Raw genomic sequence first — 13,639 nt, forward strand, 5'->3', positions numbered from 1 at the left:
TGAAAGCCACTTTGATCACTCAATAAAGTTCTCCACATTCACCATCCTTCAATTCATCTGCCTGACCTCATTCTTTTTGGACACCAGGCAAGAATTCAGGATGCACCAAGTATGGGTACCCAAAAAGGCTGTCACACTGGCCCTTTGCCCTTGCTGGTGGGAGGCAACTGCCCCACACAAGGAGGCAAAGAGCCCACTGAGCTGATAACACTCTACTGTCTGTGGACAGTGGAGCTAAGAGAGCATTGTAACACACCCTCTGGAGCCTTGGGGTCATAAGCACCCCGACCTGGACATTGCCACAGGGCCTGCATGGAGTTTGCTCCTGCTGGCACTAAAGCAGCTGGCTGGTTCCTGCACTTGCTCACTCCAGTTCCCACACTCATTTGTTCACACGCTGCCTCACGCGAGGGGTCGAACAGGGTGGGCTGGGTAAACAGGCCACCCCTGTCGCAAATCTCACAAAGGGGTCAAAAAAATATCCTGCATTACCAAGTCTCCTTCTGCTTTGAGGACAGAGAGAGCATCTCCCACTTCACTTGGCACTCAGTTATTACTACAGACCCTCACACAAGTAGCAACTCAAAATGAAGAAGCTTCCTCAGACTCTTGGGTTGCTTAGGAAGTGCTCTAACCTTTGCCCTTCACTCTATGAAATCTAAATGTGAAAATCTCCAGGCTATCCTTACATCTCACCTCTAAAATGTACCTACCGTCAGCAGTGTGCTGTGTTGATGCCTGTGTTTCTGGGTTAGTTTGTGTGATTTGCATGTACTTAACCTGGAGATGCCTGTCTACCTCAGCATTGCCAGGGTCATCTCAGAGAGCAGGAACTGGATCTTTATTCAGATATATCTTGTTTTTAAAAAAAAAAAATCTAGCATGTAAAATTTCCAACCAAGATAAATCTGTTCACCAGAAGACATCTTGGAGATCATTTTGTTTTAATTCCTAATTTTACAGATTCATTCATTCATTCATCTAACAAATACTTATTAATCTTAGAATTTCCCAAAGACTTTAACGATTTAGCCAGAAGAAATTAAACATGTTGCTCTGTGTAGCACAGAAATTTAAAGGGTGAAATTTTCCTAAATTATCATCCTGTTATTTAATTTCAATGTTGAGAAGTCATTATTGGTATTTCCAGGCGAATCAAAGTAAATGTTGGATATGTTCATTTTTAGTTCCCCAGTCTCACTCATTAAGAAGCCTCCCTCCATTATTTCTCCTTTTTTTCTAAGCTCATCAGAGTCCCTATTCCCAATCTTTTTTTTTTCTCGTTGAGGAGTCTCGCTCTTTCACCCAGGCTGGAGTGCAGTGGCGCGATCTCGGTTCACTGCAGGCTCTGCCCCCTGGGGTTCAAGCCATTCTCCTGCCTCAGCCTCCCGCGTAGCTGGGACTACAGGCACCTGCCACCTCGCCCGGCTAATTTTTTGTATTTTTAGTAGAGACGAGGTTTCACCATGTTAGCCAGGATGGTCTCGATCTCCTGACCTCGTGATCCACCCGCCTCGGCCTCCCAAAGTGCTGGGATTACAGGCGTGAGCCACCACGCCCGGCCCCCAATCTTTTTTATTTAGTGGCAAAATAAATATGGAACCAATCATATAAATCAAGAGCAGCAAACTTTTTCCTAAAGGGCCAAAAATTTTTGGCTTGCAGACAATATAATCTTCATCTCAACTCCTCAACTCTGACATTGAACTCAAAAGCAGCCATAGACAATAAGTTAATTAAGAGGCTATGATTGTGTTCCAATAAAACTTTACTTACAAAACTGGTTGAGGGTCAGATTTGGTCCATGGATTGTACTTCACTGGCTCCTGATACAGACTATTGCCTGGGAGTGATTACCAGCTAACTTACCATCTTTACCAGAAGATGAATTGCCTTTCCCCCTATTGTAATTCCCATCTCTTGATGAAATCTCTTAGGACAGTGCTCTTCAATAGAAATTTCTGCTGAGATAGAAATGTTCTATATCTCTCCTGTCCAGTATAATCACCACTAGCCCACGTGGCTACTGGACATTTGAAATGTGGCTAGTGTGAATGAAAAATGTTGATAAATTTTAAATTTTTAAATTTTTATTAAGTGGCCGCATGTAGTTAGTGGCTACCATGCTGAACAATGCACCCTTAAGGAGTAATGAAGTCCGTCAGGCACTATATTAGACAGATCCAAAATACTGGGAGGTTTATTGTCCCCTCAAATTACAACGTATAAGTAGGTATACCTATGACCAGCCCTGGTAATTTCAAATGCATTCTTCTTTTTACAAAATAACTCTTGTAGATAAGTTTCCCAGTACAAAAGTCTAATTCCATTTATTGATTTTTATTTATAAGCAATCTTTTGGGAGTCCATCAGTTGGATTAAATATGCAGCATTTTTATTTCTTTTTATATAGCATCATATTAAATTTGAGTTAATAAAAAATTGTACCTACAATTTTAAGATTTGAGGATATATCTTTCAGGGTGATCACTACCTGTCTGAAAATACAGATGCAAAAACAAATCAGTATACTACAATGTCATAGGTTCCCTAGTAAAGTATGTATTTCATTAATAGAACACAGAATAACTAAACTTCCTGAGGATGGCTGAATGGAAGAAGACTAAAAAGAGGAGGAGGTATTTGAGTTGGGTGTTGACCAGGAATAGGGAGGAAAAGCATTTCAGGAGAAGGGAATAGCATTAGCAAAGTCACATAAGTGGGTAATGTCTTCCAGTTTGGGGGAATGATGAGTAATCTGGTATGACCAAAACACAGGGAGGCAGGGCAGCAATGTCCAGAGATAAATTCAGAAAAATAGGTTAGATTCAAATTGAAAAGGTCATTGTGTGTGTGGAAAATCTCTTGCAGGCACTAAGGAATCATCATAGGTTTTAGAACTCGGGGAATGGGGGTGACAGTTAAGATCTTTGTTGTAATTCTGGCTGCTGTGTGGAAGACAGTTTGGAAAGACCAGATGCAGGAAGAGTGTGCAAATAAAAACTTTGTATTAATTTTTAATGCTGAAGATAAAAAAAGATTAAAAAGATCATATATCACTGGATTAATGGCCATGAATGTTACTCCAAAACTTGTTAAAGCATATATCAGGGGTCAAAGCTGTAGGTCATCAGACTAAATTTCATCCATAGACGTGTTCTCTTTGTCTTACAACTTTCTTTTAATATTTTGATTTGGCTGCCAATATTTATATGTAAGAGGATTTTACATGAAAATCCAGACTTCTCTTTAGAGTGTGCATTTCCTTTGAAAAATCATAAGATTGGATTACACTGGGCCTGCATTCTGTCCTGGCAACAATCAGCTGTTGCTGGGTAGCACCCATTGCACTCCTGAGAGAGCAGCAACCCTCGCTTTCCTTGGTTCCCACTACTTCCTATTATTTGACTTCTAGTCAGTTTCACTCATTTGTGACAACTGACTGGCCCTGAAGGCATTTGGGTTTTTTACCCCAATTCAAGACAGCAGGTCTAAAATTTCATTCAGTTTTATAAACGTCCTCTATAAATAGTATCTTCAACAATGCCCACTATATTTTTATTCTAACAACAATAGGACTTTAAAGTGTTGCTTTCTTGAAAATAGTCAACATTTTCAACCTTTTTGTTAACTTAGGCATACCCATCCTTCTTGAATAGCTTCATCTCAAAAATTTAGAAGAAAGAAACAATAAAATGAAGAACCAGCAAATCACTATTAGACCTGAGCCTGAAGCAGTTCTGTTGTTTCTTCTATTGGAGCTTGTGCAGTCAGCATGTCTTAGGCCAACTGGTTTTCCCAAGATGATTTGTCCTACATATCTATGTGTGCCACCTTCCCTGTGCTAGCTGGAAAGGCCTCTAACTATTTTAAACGTCTGATCAACTCATCATTTTGAGATAACACCTCTAGCTGGAAATTAGAGGTTTTTATCTGCTTGTCATCAATAAGGATGTGAATAATTAGCAACATTGGTGTAGGTTAAATTGGAGTTAATTTTAACCTAGAGAAATTGTATTACACCAAGCCCTTGACTGTGTAGATGCTGTAGCTTTGTCAGCCTGCTACATGCCAAATAATATGTTCATATATGATAGTCAATGGCTGGTGACATTTTCTTCTTGGTTTGTAAAACTGTGAGTGTTCCTGTGTGTTTTTTGCACTATTACTATTATACAAAATATTAGGTGAGTGAAATGTGTTTCTTCTGTGTTTGTATAAAGCCTCTAGGACCTTACACAGAACAATATAAAACCACACTTGCTTTATAGGAAGTGCATATTCATCTTAATTTTCATAAAATGGGAAGGAGATGAAGCTGTAAAACCATGAGCAATTTTTATTGTGATTATATTACCACAGGGACAAGACGGCAAGGATGGTTTATAAGGAACCATTTTCTCCTGTCTTTTACTAAGTGTTTAGAATGTCCCACTCTCCTAGTATTAAGTGGTGGTGGGGGCGGGGGCGGGGGTGGTATAAATTGTCTTATTGTATGGATTCCTTGCCTGGAACCACAAGAGGTCACAACACTTAAATGCTAGATCTTACCCTTAGGCCAAATTTTGTGAGAGATGAGTCTCTCCAGCCCCTCAGTTCTATCAATACCTTCACAATGCACTTAAGAAACCCCCACAGAGCTGCTGAGTCCAGGAGGCCCAGCGTTAAGAGAGTTGCCTCCACTCTAGGCTCAAAACTGTGATCCCCTGTGGCTCTCTCTGAGCTGCTGAGACTCAGCAGACCTGAGGAAGAAGTTCATCTTTCTAGCCGGTAGTAAAAATTAACCCTTCATCAGCTTGACTAGCTAAGCTAGGATACCAAATCATATGCTAAGGCTAAAATTCTTGCCAAGGCAAGTAGCCAAAGAGGAAAAAAAAAACAAATGTCAGGATGCTAAAAGGTCAGGGCTGCATCCCTGAGCCTAATCCCACAGGCCTAATCCTACCTAGGAGCCTTAGAAGTTTCTAGGGCAACTGTCACATCTACATTGCCAAAGGCACATGCCTTCCATGTGTGATAAGTTATTTTTCACTCCAAAGTGGGGAAAAAACAGCCAGGCACAAGGGCTAATACCTGTAATCCAAGGTACTTAGAAGGGTGAGGCAGAAGGATCACTTGAGCCGAGGAGTTCAAAACTAGCTTGGGAAAAATAGCAAGATTCCCACCTTGAAAAGAAAGAAGAAGAAGAAAGAGGAAGAAAAGAAGAAGAGGAAGAGGAAGAAGGAGAAGGAGGAGGAGGAGGAGGAGGAGGAGGAGGAGGAGAAGAAGAAGAAGAAGAAGAAGAAGAAGAAGAAGAAGAAGAAGAAGAAGAAGAAGAAGAAGAAGAAGAAGAAGAAGAAGAAGAAGAAGAGGAGGAGGAGGAGGAGGAATAGGAGGAGGAGGAAGAGGAGGAGGAAGAAGAAGAAGGAGAAGGAGAAGGAGAAGAAGAAGAAGAAGGCCGGGCGCGGTGGCTCACGCTTGTAATCCCAGCACTTTGGGAGGCCGAGGCGGGCGGATCACGAGGTCAGGAGATGGAGACCACAGTGAAACCCCGTCTCTACTAAAAAAAAGACAAAAAATTAGCCGGGCGTGGTGGCGGGCGCCTGTAGTCCCAGCTACTCGGAGAGGCTGAGGCAGGAGAATGGCGTGAACCCGGGAGGCGGAGCTTGCAGTGAGCCGAGATTGCACCACTGCACTCCAGCCTGGGCGACAGAGCGAGACTCCGTCTCAAAAAAAAAAAAAAAAAAGAAGAAGAAGAAGAGGAATAAGAAGAAGAAGGTGAAGGTGGTAGTGGTGGCAGTGGAAAAAGAGGAAGAAGAAAGAGGAGGAGGAGGAGGAATAGGAGAAGGAGGAGAAGGAGGGGGAGGAGAAGGAAAGAAGGAAGGGAGGGAGGGAGGGAGATCCTGAAGAAGAAGAGGAAGAGGAAAGAAGGAAGAAGGAAGGAGAAAGTAGAAGATCCTCCCACTGTCCACATATCTATGCTTAAGAACCTCAGTGTTGCCTAAGCAAAGTCACTCTCTCTGTTCACAGGGAGCCCACAGCAGACATTGCTTTGGGACTATTTTCATGAATCAGGACAATTTCACGTCCCATTTTGACTCAAGAGACATTTGAGTATAGTATCTTACATTGGCCGTGTTGAAGTATATCATAAAAAAGTACCTAAACATAGCTCTTGCTCCTGTTCAATATACATTGCTTCCTCTGTCCCCAACCCATCTATTATGGAAGACTTTTTACTTTGTTCATTTCAGTGTTATATGGATTTTAGGAGGGCATATAGTATAAACTCCCCTAGCCAATGTCCACTCAGCAAACTTGCCAAATGAATGAATATTCTCCATACCCTTTCTAAACCTTCCTGTCTGATGCCCACAGCATCCAAATGCTCAGATCAGTAGGCTTTCCACATGCTTACCAAAAGTTCACTGCATTTGTCTCCCCACCTGTTATGTCAATTGTACTTATCTTAATTAATAAGTTAATAAAACATTTAAATACAAGCATGAAGAGAAAGAGGGCTATTTCTATGAAACTAAGTTGAATATTTGGAAAGATTTCATAAAGGCAAGTTAAAAAAAAATTAGCTAAATTAGGTGAAATGAGATCATAAAAATTTAGAAGGTTTCCATATTGCTTCATGAAAAATTTTAATTTCTTCCTCCACTTTAGATGCAATGAAACTGCATTTTGGAATTATGAGTATCCTTTAGGAAAGAAACACCAAACAGAACTCCAATCAGTAAATTCACACTCAATGAAAAGCCTTGCTTTTGTATCAAAAGATTGATGAATGAATGTACATTTGTGTATTTTAAGTTAAAAAGTTTAAGATATGTATATTATCACTTTTATGATCCTGGCTTTCACCACATTTTTCAATTTATCAACCAACCTCAAGTCTCAGCTACACTAGATAAGAGGACTTCTAACATATTATATTCATAAAAATTTTATTTTAAATATAGATTTTAGAAGTTCTTTAAAAATATGTTAGCCTTTCAGAGGATATCAATCCCCTTACCCATAATCATCCTTGTGAAAGAGTTTCATTATATCAAATATAACATACATTACTAGGAGTGCTAAAAACAAAGTGTTGAAAACTTGAGAGAGACTTCCTTGGGTTATTAGGAACTAAGAAAAAATTATCACACAATGGCTCCAAAATTATATATTCAACATCCTAAACTTTCAAAGGTTAATCTGAGAATTTGAAGTATAGATCACTCAAGATACAAGTTAATTCTCTTAAACTATCAGGCATTTGGCTTATAGGGATGGCTGGCCCTTCCTGAAATGCACTTTACATGCATTTTAAATGCCCTGCGATGCTGAGGACTTGGCCTATTTCCCGCTACATTCCTTGTCCTTCACCTTCATCATATTCTCACCCCACACTTCAGAGAGAGACTCAAGAATAAGGTTGCCTCCTTATATGTTACTCAGTAACTTTTTTCTTTATCATTTTAATCATTTGTAAGTATATAATTCAGTGTTATTCACAATATTGTATAACCAGTACCATCTAGTTCCAGAATTGTCATCCCAAACAGAAACATTGTACCCACTAAAAATAACTCCCCCTCTTTCCATTTCACCCAGCTCCTTGTAACCACCATTCAACTTTTTGTCTCTGTGAATGTTCCTATTCTAAGTACATTCATGGACTCATACAATATTTATCCTTTTATGTCTGCCTTATTTCACTTAGTATAATGTTTTCAAGGTTCACTCATGTTGTAACACAAGCTAGGACACCATTCCTTTTTATGGCTGACTAATATTCCATTGTACGCATATGCCACATTTTGTTTATCCATTCATCTATTGATGGATAGTTGGGTTGTTGTTTCATCACATTTTAAGAGTTGAAAGTTTTATAGTTTGTTGTATCTTGGGGCAAAGTCAAATTGTCATCAAAATGTTCATACTAAAAAAAAAAAGAAAAAATCCCAGGTAGGAGTGGCTGAGTCAAAGCAGTCAGAGCCAGAGCCACAGATATAGACCCAGTGATGCATGGTGCGTTATAAGCTGCGTTGCTCTCCCCTAAGTTTATATGTTGAACTCATAACCCCCAGTATCTCAGAATGTAACTATATTTGGATATAGTGTTTTTAAATAGATAACTAAGTTAAACTGATGTCATTAGGGTGAGCCCTAACCTAATATGACTAGTTTCCTTATAAGAAGAGATTATGGCACAGAGATGGACAGAGGAAAGACCATGTGAGGACATAGTGAAAAGCTGGCCATTTACAAGGCAAGAGGAGAGACCTCACCTCAGAAGAAACCAATCCCACCAACACCTTGAACGCAGACTTCCAGCCTCCAGAATTGTGAGAAAATAAATTTCTATTGTTTAAGCCACCCAGTCTGTGATAAATTGTGGCAGCTCTAGCAAATTAATGCACCATGTCTCCCAAATTTTACCAGTATGACTCTGCACCACCAAGACTTTGAAGGCTATTGGCAGTGAAATGTTGTTTCTCCATGAGGCCATTCCAGATCCCTTCCATCAGGAAGACTTTCTCTTCCTTCCTTCATTCTGCAGTGCCAGACACACATAACAATCTCTGAGCTCAGCAAGTTTACATTCCAGACAAGAATAGTAAATGGGTGGTGGAGACAGATGAAAAACACTAAGCACAATAGCTAAGTATATTATATTATATGTTAGAAGATGATGAGTGTCATGGGAAAATTAGAAGAGAATAAGGGGGACTGTTAATGTGGAATGCAGAACAATTATACTTTTAAATAGAGAAGCCAGGGTAAGTTTGAGAAAATGGCATTGGAGCAAAAACATCAAAGAGATGAGGAAGTTACCAATAAAGATATTTGGAAGACTAGAAATCCAGGTAGAAAGAGCAACAAATGGAAAGGCCTGAAAGCAGAGCATGCCATAAAATATTCAAGGAACTGGAGGAAGCTTGGTGGCTTGAACAGCATGAGCCATTAGAATAGCGGAAAGAGGCTGGGCATGGTGGCTCCTGACTGTAAGCCCAGTACCTTGGGAGGCCTAGGTGGGAGGATTGCTTGAAGCCAGGAGTTCCAGAGTTCCAGCTACTCAGGAGGCTGAGGTGGGAGGATTGCTTGAGTCCCGGAGTTGGAGACTACAGTGAGCTATGATGGTGGCACTGCACTCCATCCTGGATAATAGTGACAGGGAAAGACCTTGTCTCTTCAAAAAAAAAAAAGGGGGGGGGGGAGGAGCCAAGATGGCCGAATAGGAACAGCTCCCATCTACAGCTCCCAGCGTGAGAGACACAGGAGACAGGTGATTTCTGCATTTCCAACTGAGGTACCAGGTTCATCTCACTGGGGAGTGCCAGATAATAGGTGCAGGACAGTGGGTGCAGCGCACCGTGACGAGCCGAAGCAGGGCAAGGCATCGCCTCACTCGGGAAGCACAAGGGGTCAGGGAATTCCCTTTCCTAGTCAAAGAAAGGGGTGACAGACGGCACGTGGAAAATCGGGTCACTCCCACCCTAATACTGCACTTTTCCAAAGGGCTTAAAAAACGGCACACCAGGAGATTATATCCCGCACCTGGCTCGGAGGGTCCTACGCCCACGGAGTCTCGCTCACTGCTAGCAGAGCAGTCCGAGATCAAACTGCAAGGCGGCAGCAAGGCTGGGGGAGGGGTGCCCGCCATTGCCAAGTTAGTTGTTTGATTAGGTAAACAAAGCAGCCAGGAAGCTCGAACTGGGTGGAACCCATCACAGCTCAAGGAGGCCTGCCTGCCTCTGTAGGCTTCACCTCTAGGGACAGGGCACAGACAAGCAAAAAAACAGCAGTAACCTCTGCAGACATAAATGTCCCTCTCTGACAGCTTTGAACAGAGTGTTGGCTCTCTGAGCATGCAGCTTGAGATCTGAGAATGGGCAGACTGCCTCCTCAAGTGGGTCCCTGACCCCTGAGTAGCCTAACTGGGAGGCACCCCCCAGTAGGGGCGGACTGACACCTCACAGGGCCGGGTACTCCTCTGAGACAAAACTCCCAGATGAACGATCAGGCAGCAGCATTTGTGGTTCACCAATATCCGCTGTTCTGCAGCCTCTGCTGCTGATACCCAGGCAAACAGGGTCTGGAGTGGACCTCTAGCAAACTCCAACAGACCTGCAGCTGAGGGTCCTGTCTGTTAAAAGGAAAACTAACAAACAGAAAGGACGTCCACACCAAAAACCCATCTGTATGTCACCATCATCAAAGACCAAAGGTAGATAAAACCACAAAGATGGGAAAAAAACAGAGCAGAAAAAACTGGAAACTCTAAAAATCAGAGTGCCTCTCATCCTCCAAAGGAATGCAGCTCCTCACCAGCAATGGAACAAAGCTGGACAGAGAATGACTTTGACGAGATGAGGAAAGAAGGCTTCAGATGATCAAACTACTCCGAGCTACAGGAGGAAATTCAAACCAATGGCAAAGAAGTTAAAAACTTAGAAAAAAAATTAGACAAATGGATAACTAGAATAACCAATGCAGAGAAGTCCTTAAAGGACCTGATGGAGCTGAAAACCAAGGCACGAGAACTATGTGAAGAATGCAGAAGCCTCAGTAGCCAATGCGATCAACTGGAAGAGAGGGTATCAGTGATGGAAGATGAAATGAATGAAATGAAGAAAGAAGAGAAGTTTAGAGAAAAAAAGAATAAAAAGAAACTAACAAAGCCTCCAAGAAATATGGGACTATGTGAAAAGACCAAATCTATGTCTGATTGGTGTACCTGAAAGTGACGGGGAGAATGGAACCAAGTTGGAAAACACTCTGCAGGATATTTTCCAGAACTTCCCCAATCCAGCAAGGCAGGCCAACATTCAAATTCAGGAAATACAGAGAACACCACAAAGATACTCCTTGAGAAGAGCAACTCCAAGACACACAATTGTCAGATTCACCAAAGTTGAAACGAAGGAAAAATGTTAAGGGCGGCCAGAGAGAAAGGTCGGGTTACCCACAAAGGGAAGCCCATCAGAGTAACAGAGAATCTCTCCGCAGAAACTCTACAAGCCAGAAGAGAGTGGGGGCCGATATTCAACATTCTTAAAGAAAAGAATTTTCAACCCAGAATTTCGTATCCAGCCAAACTAAGCTTCATAAGTGAAGGAGAAATAAAATACTTTACAGACAAGCAAATGCTGAGAGATTTTGTCACCACCAGGCCTGCCCTAAAAGAGCTCCTGAAGGAAGCACTAAACATGGAAATGAACAACCGGTACAAGCCACTGCAAAAACATGCCAAATTCTAAAGACCATCAAGGCTAGGAAGAAACTGCAACTAATGAGCAAAATAACCAGCTAACGTCATAATGACATGATCAAATTCACACATAACAATATTAACTTTAAATGTAAATGGGCTAAATGCTCCAATTAAAAGACACAGACTGGCAAATTGGATAAAGAGTCAAGACCCATCAGTGTGCTGTATTCAGGAGACCCATCTCACGTGCAGAGACACACATAGGCTCAAAATAAAGGGATGGAGGAAGATCTACCAAGCAAATGGAAAACCAAAAAAGGCAGGGGTTGCAATCCTAGTCTCTGATAAAACAGACTTTAAACCAACAAAGATCAAAAGAGACAAAGAAGGCCATTACATAATGGTAAAGGGATCAATTCAACAAGAAGAGCTAACTATCCTAAATATATATGCGCCCAATACAGGAGCACCCAGATTCATAAAGCAAGTCCTGAGTGACCTACAAAGAGACTTAGACTCCCACACAATAATAATGGGAGACCTTAACACCTCACTGTCAACATTAGACAGATCAACAAGACAGAAAGTAAACAAGGATACCCAAGAATTGAACTCAGCTCTGCACCAAGCAGACCTAATAGACATCTACAGAACTCTCCACCCTAAATCAACAGAATATACATTCTTTTCAGCACCACACCACATCTACTCCAAAATTGACCACATAGTTGGAAGTAAAGCACTCCTCAGCAAATGTAAAAGAACAGAAATTATAACAAACTGTCTCTCAGACCACAGTGCAATCAAACTACAACTCAGGATTAAGAAACTCACTCAAAAACGCTCAACTACATGGAAACGGAACAACCTGCTCCTGAATGACTACTGAGTACATAATGAAATGAAGGCAGAAATAAATATGTTCTTTGAAACCAACGAGAACAAAGACACAACATACCAGAATCTCCGGGACACATTCAAAGCAGTGTGTAGAGTGAAATTTATAGCACTAAATGCCCACAAGAGAAAGCAGGGAAGATCTAAAATTGACACCCTAACATCACAATTAAAAGTACTAGAAGAGCAAGAGCAAACACATTCAAAAGCTAGCAGAAGGCAAGAAATAACTAAGATCAGAGCAGAACTGAAAGAAATAGAGACACAAAAACCCTTCAAAAAATTAATGAATCCAGGAGCTGGTTTTTTGAAACTATCAACAAAATTGATAGACCGCTAGCAAGACTAATAAAGAAGAAAAGAGAGAAGAATCAAATAGATTCAATAAAAAATGATAAAGGGGATATCACCACCGATTCCACAGAAATACAAACTACCGTCAGAGAATACTACAAACAGCTCTACGCAAATAAACTAGAAAATCTAGAAGAAATGGATAAATTCCTCGACACATACATCCTCCCAAGACTAAACCAGGAAGAAGTTGAATCTCTGAATAGACCAATCACAGGCTCTGAAATTGAGGCAATAATCAATAGCTTACCAACCAAAAAGAGTCCAGGACCAGATGGATTCACAGCCGAATTCTACCAGAGGTACAAAGAGGAGCTGGTACCATTCCTTCTGAAACTATTCCAATCAATAGAAAAAGAGGGAATCCTCTTTTTCTATAAAATCCTCATTTTATGAGGCCAGCATCATCCTGATACCAAAACCTGGCAGAGACACAACCAAAAAAGAGAATTTTAGACCAATATCCTCGATGAACATCGATGCAAAAATCCTCAATAAAATACTGGCAAACCGAATCCAGCAGCACATCAAAAAACTTATCCACCATGATCAAGTGGTCTTCATCCCTGGGATGCAAGGCTGGTTCAACATATGCAAATCAATAAACGTAATCCAGCATATAAACAGAACCAAAGACAAAAACCACATGATTATCTCAATAGATGCAGAAAAGGCCTTTAACAAAATTCAACAACCCTTCATGCTAAAAAGTCTCAATAAATTAGCTATTGATGGGACATATCTCAAAATAATAAGAGCTATCTATGACAAACCCACAGCCAATATCATACTGAATGGGCAAAAACTGGAAGCATTCCCTTTGAAAATGGGCACAAGACAGGGATGCCCTCTCTCACCACTCCTATTCAACATACTGTTGGAAGTTCTGGCCAGGGCAATCAAGGCAGGAGAAGGAAATAAAGGGTATTCAATTAGGAAAAGAGGAAGTCAAATTGTCCCTGTTTGCAGATGACATGATTGTGTATCTAGAAAACCCCATTCTCTCAGCCCAAAATCTCCTCAAGCTGATAAGCAACTTCAGCAAAGTCTCAGGATACAAAATCAATGTACAAGAATCACAAGCATTCTTGTACACCAATAACAGACAAACAGAGAGCCAAATCATGAGTGAACTCCATTCACAATTGCTTCAAAGAGAATAAAATACCTAGGAATCCAACTTATAACGGACATGAAGGA

This window comes from Symphalangus syndactylus, chromosome 5 (genome assembly GCF_028878055.3).
Source record: "Symphalangus syndactylus isolate Jambi chromosome 5, NHGRI_mSymSyn1-v2.1_pri, whole genome shotgun sequence".
In the NCBI taxonomy this organism is placed as follows: domain Eukaryota; kingdom Metazoa; phylum Chordata; class Mammalia; order Primates; family Hylobatidae; genus Symphalangus; species Symphalangus syndactylus.